The following is a 5,991-nucleotide window of genomic DNA, read 5'->3' on the forward strand; positions in this document are numbered from 1 at the left end:
CTCTAGGGATGTGTCTCGATAAGAATTTTAGGGGTGAACCTAGTCCTATATATGTTCCATATCAGGGGTGTATATCAAATGACCCCAATTTAAAAATGAGAACATTTACTAGACACCCCTTATTTTGGACTTATATAGGTAAAGATCCCTATTGCTAAATGAATACAAGCATAGGTCATTTGACCCAAAAAAACAATATAAATAAAATAAAATAATTAGTATATAGAGATAAACACCCTCAATTAATAAGAAAACAAATCTCATATATCACTCCATCTCTCTCTTCAATCTCACGTTTCTTTCACCTTATGTTTAATTCCTCATCTATCTCTCCTTCTGTATATGACCCCCCTCTCCCTCTCTCTCTCTCGTACTTCTATGTTTCTTTTTTTCCCTTTTTTGTTTTATGATTAAGAAATATTATAGAAAAGAAAAAAAAAAGAGGTCTTTTTAGATTATGAGATGATTTATTGGTGAAAATAATTAAAGAGGACAACAAACATCCCCTCCCACTCCCAAAAAAATTCAGAATTCCGAATTCTAGCCAAAATTCGCATTGTGTCTTCCGTATGTAGAACCTTCTCATCATTTGTTGTTAGCAATTTCCATTTGCAAGTTGGTTTAACTTCGTTTGTTGTTTGAAGAATTGTATTTGGTGTTGAGATTCGATTCCTCTAGTTTGCAAGGTATGTCTTAAGTTACATTATACAAACACTTTGTTAAATGTTTTTGACGATTTCAACATGTTGAATAAATAATTTTTCTGTTGATGCTGATTTTTTTTTTCCTGTTTGTTGTTTGCATTTGGCGAAGTCATAGGTAGTTTATTGTCTGCAATCAATGTTTTGAAAACTGGGCCGGACTGGCCGGTTCGACCGGTTCAACCGCGAACCGGTGCCTGATCTGGTCCGATCGGACATCAAAACCCAGAAATGGCAAAAAAACCGGTCAATCATCTTTGAACACTTGAAATCCCGGTTGAACCCGATAAAACCGGTGAAAACCGGCCTAGAAAACCGTCCCAGAAAAACGAGTTCGATGCAACGAAAATGTAAAAGGAAAAAAAAGATGGAGATTCCGTAGAAGATTAATATATGGTGATATGGATCTGGTGGGGAGGAATTGAGAATAAAAGAAGAGACAATTAGAAAGAAAAGAAGAAGAAAAAAATATAAACAAAACTTACATAAGCACAGACTGAAGAACAAAAGAAGAAGTGGAAAGAAAAATAGGTGGGAGGCGGAAGATAATAAGACCGCATGTAGTGGTCATCACAAAATACATGTTAGGTTTGAGGGTATATTTAGTAATTTATATAATAGTTTCATTGTAATTTCTTGAGTAATTTATTTAATTGACCTCTATTAATACAAAATTTATTATCAACAAAAGTATACATGGTAAATGAAATACAATTATTAATGGGGTCATTAGTAATAAACCCCTCATATAGATAATAAATGGTGATATGTCCACCCCTTAAATCTTTCTTTGTGATAAACCCCTAGAATTTGTATTTCCAATTCTACCCTTATGTCAATTAGCATAATTAGTCTCAATTATTCATTTTTCTCTCTTTCCATAACAATAATCTAATTCCTAAAAATTTGCTAGCAAATAATTTTTTTTTTCGGATTTTTAACCATCTTTTTATTTATTTTTATTTTTTAATATTTTTTCTAATAAAAAATATATATATTCTTTTATTTTTTTTAAACAAAAAATTGATCTTTTATCTGGACAGATTTACAACTCCGAATATGACTATAGTTGAATATGGCTATTATATGGTTACGCTATGTATAACAATGTAATTAACATATTGTAGAAGCATAATTATTAAGATAACAGTAAGAATATGACTATTATGTGAATGTGACTGTGCTTTGTAAAACATTATAATTAACAGACAGTAGAAGCATGATTCTTAACAAAAATAGCAAGAATATGACTATTATGTGAATGTGACTGTGCTTTGTAAAACATTATAATTAACAGACAGTAGAAGCATGATTCTTAACAAAAACAGCGTGAATATGACTATTATGTGACTACGGTTTGTATAACAGTGATTGAACAGGACAGTGAGAATATGACTATTATGTGACTAGGTTCTGCGTAATGTGACTACAAGTAATCAGCACTTGAAAAAACTTGCAATATTAATAGCAAAATACATTGCAAAAAGAAAAAAAAAATGACTAAAAAAACAAAAAATAACTAATGTGATCTTCAACAATAGCCATCGAACATGTTTTTTTTTTTTGCGGTATCCAACTCGATTGCACCGACTGCACTTAATCTTTCGTTTGATCTTGTGTATTAAATATGACTACACTGTTGAATGTTGAACATATGCAGCACTACAAAAAAAAAGGACAAATGTAACTAAGTTGTTAAACATGACTACTCTGTCAAATATGACTACTCTGTAAAATACATTGCACTACAACCGACTAATCTCGTAATTCAATGAGTTTTCCAGATCTAAACATTTAGAATATGCAGAATAACACAAAAAATGACAGGTAGGAACAAAAAAAATTCTTTGAAATGGCTTTGTTGGTGCAACTGTTGCAACAGTCTGTGAAACAGTGGATTGCTTAACAAAATTGATTTTTCTTTTAGGATTTTCTTTCTGTTTCGATGCACCAGTAGATAGCTGGTTACCCCCTATACCTAGACAACCATAGTTCGGCTGATTTTTGTTCAAAATCTCATTCAAAGTAACTCTACCAGAATTAAACTTAGAAATAGCATCTTGAGTCTGAGTAAACTGAGCCTGCAAACTATTTTTTTCTTTATCTACTTTAATAGCCATTGCCTCAAGAGTAGAAATTCTTACCTTCAACACCTTGTTTTCCTCTATGAGAACATGTTTATCCTTTTCAAGGCACTTATTTACCTCAGATACTTCGAGCCACTTCCGGTACATTTTCTCATATGTATTTTTAATCTCTTCCAGGGTTGGCTCTCACTACTAGAAAATCATGATTTAGCAACGACAGCTAGCAACGAACAAAACAATCCGTTGCTAAATAAGTAATTAGCGATGGGATTAGCGACGTAAAACAAAATCGTCCCATCGCTTATGGAGTTTCAGTTCTAGCAACAGATATTAGAGACGAATGATAAATCCGTTGCTAAAATAAATATTTAGCGACATAATTCAGTGATGGATAATAACCTGTTACTAAAAATAAATATTAGCATCATATGTAGAGACAGATTAAAGAACCTGTTGCTAAAATAGATAGTTAAGATTGCTGTTTTTAAATTTAAAATATTATATTGAGGATATTGTACTGTTATCATGTAATTATTATTCTGTTTTTTTTTATTTACTTTTTTTATTTGATTATTTTAATTAATATTATTTTATATATATTTATTTTAATAATTATATTGTAATTAACTATTAAAAGTGATGAAATAAATAATATGTATAAAAACGTATATCATTTGTTACCTAAATGATTAGGCAGAAAACAGTGTAACACGTGTTTACTCTTTTATCAATTATTTAATTAAAGTTATAGTAAATTTATGTATAACAATAACAGCACTAGATTTATAATAAAATATTAATAAATATACCGAAAGATGTATAATTTAAAGGAAAATGTCCAAACCCCAAACAAGAGCGGAAGCAAAATTCACAGCCGAAGCCCTAATTTTTATGGAGGATTCTCTCGATTTATTCGATGTCCGAGTCCTGATTTCCAACTGTTGAAGTTTTTAGTACTGAGTGTTCGGAAGAGGTAAGGAACCCAATTAGTTTATGTATGTGATTGTAGTTTATAATGTATTGCGAGGAATATCGACATGTCGAGAGTGGTCCAGTCGAAAAATGATTTCTGCAGCAAATCTGTAATTTCAAGGTAAATTTCATTCTTAAGTTTTCTCAATATTTCTCTTTCTTTTTACAAGGTTTTCTCTTCAGTGGAAATGAACGAGTTTTGCTCCAAATCCCTAATGTCAATGTAAGTTTCAATTCTTAATTTTTTTTCCGATATCTTTCTCCATAGTTCTCTGTCAATTACGATTTTTGAGTTATCCTATGAAAACGCTAGCACTTGCTCGGTTGCCCTTTCGAATCCTCAATGATCTTGAACTTCTAATATTTCAAAAGAACAATTTTTGCAGGGATTTGGTTAAAATATGATTTTTTACCCTTCTTATCTGATATGTTTTGAATTATTTTTTTCGTTTGTGGGTGCATATAATATATTCTTTAAATTGTTTTGCTTTTGGTAAATTAATGAATTGGCGAATTTTATTTGAATTTTCATTCGATTATCTTTTGAACATGATAATAGATTTGTTTGTTTATGTTTTTTTTGCTAGAAAATTTGGATTTTTATTGGCTTTGTTATTGTCTTTCGATATGTTTCCTTCCCATTATTTGAGTAGAAATAAAAGTTTGGATATCTGTTCTCTTACTTATTATAGATGGTTAGGTGTTGCAGCTATTTTGTTTGCGTGTCGATTATCTCAAGTGTTTTATTCAGAGGTGCATAATTTATTTATGAACTTGACTTTGATTAATCCTCTTGAAATCTGATTAGATACGTATAAAATAATTTGTTTGTGATGGCTCATGGCTTTCATTCGTTAACTTTTTGATGACTTGTAGCATGATGCAGGAAATTCAAATAAATTCACAAACATAATCTTATGGATGCGTAAAAGAACTCAATTTTTTTCTCCATTAACGAAGAAAGCATTAGGATGCTTGATGGAAACCAAGTTCAGAGAGTATGTTCTTTGCTCCATTGATTTGTCATCATCTCTTAGCCTCTGTTTATGTTATCTTTTATGCTTGCAAATGATATCGAGGCAGTCTGCTATTTTTACTATTAAAAATAATTATCCACATTAATGATTTTTTAGGAAACCGAATTGAGTTGTCAATAGAGAAGAGGGGGAGATCATAAGAGGCGTAGTACTAGAATTCCAAATTCTATACATATGTATTGGTAAGCATGTTTGATGAGGCTATCCCAGGTTAGAGAAAAAATTGAATTGATAACTTCTTTTCTTTTGTCTTTTAAAGAGAATGGTCTGATGATAGCATAGTAAACTTAGTATATATTTGCTTTTATTTATTTTACATACATATTTAAGCTAGATGTCAGTATAGAGATTCAAATTAGATTTCATTCACTGCTCATTTTCTCAAGTTGTTTTCTTGGCTTTTTAACAGTTGTTTTTCTTGATGATGTTGTGAAGCACAAGTGCTACATTTAAAGGTAAATGTTTTACCTTACTATTTATTAGGATCAAAATTGTCTTTTTATTTTAAAGTCAATATTTTGATTTGATTTACTATTCAATTCGAAATTTTGTTTTGTTATCTCCTTCACAATTGTTGATGTTGCTACATTTGCAGGGAAAAGTTGTATCGGGTATGAAATATTCACTTTCTTACACAATTTGTTTTATTAGGATTTCAAGTTGTCTTTTTAGCTTCGCGTCAATATTTAGCTAATCACATTTATCTTGTCTTGGACTACTTTTGTGTACTATGCAGCTAGTATTCAGGATGTCATCTACGTGGTACAAGTAAACCACAAGCATATGTCGATTGGAGAGACTGAAGAGACGGTGTGTGTTGCACTTATAGAATAGGATTGATGTATTTTAAATTTTGACAGTGTTTCAAATTGCTTTCAAAAAAGTATTGCTACAGTTTGTAATACAAATTTGTAACATTGTATGCTGAATTTTTATATCTAATTGTTAAGTTTTTTGGTATACAATATATATTAAATAGGTATCAAAATAAAAAAAAATATTTTTTTTTAATTGTTCAAATATTTTTTGCGACGGATTTAGATACGATTTAATCCCTATCTAAAGTAGCAACGGATTTGGCGATGGGTCATTCAGTTTCTACATTACCGACGGATCTGTCGACGAGTCATTCTATTGCTACTGTAGCGACGGATCCGACAACGGCTTATTCTATTGCTAAAATCTAGCAACGGA

The 5,991-nt window shown here is 30.7% G+C and overlaps 2 long non-coding RNA genes across 2 annotated transcripts; both read left to right on the top strand.

Moving 5' to 3' along the window:
* Window positions 1-3,615: 3,615 nt before the first annotated feature.
* Window positions 3,616-5,058, top strand: LOC148771639 (uncharacterized). The gene is made up of 3 exons (XR_016030492.1): window positions 3,616-3,881; window positions 4,647-4,758; window positions 4,894-5,058. It is a non-coding gene; the product is annotated as an uncharacterized LOC148771639 (long non-coding RNA).
* A 15-nt stretch (window positions 5,059-5,073) lies between these two features.
* Window positions 5,074-5,726, top strand: LOC148771640 (uncharacterized). The gene is made up of 3 exons (XR_016030493.1): window positions 5,074-5,252; window positions 5,393-5,408; window positions 5,534-5,726. It is a non-coding gene; the product is annotated as an uncharacterized LOC148771640 (long non-coding RNA).
* Window positions 5,727-5,991: the final 265 nt, after the last annotated feature.

The sequence above is a fragment of the Erythranthe guttata genome, chromosome 3, assembly GCF_056151865.1.
Source record: "Erythranthe guttata isolate IM_541 chromosome 3, IM_541, whole genome shotgun sequence".
NCBI classification, from domain to species: Eukaryota; Viridiplantae; Streptophyta; class Magnoliopsida; order Lamiales; family Phrymaceae; genus Erythranthe; species Erythranthe guttata.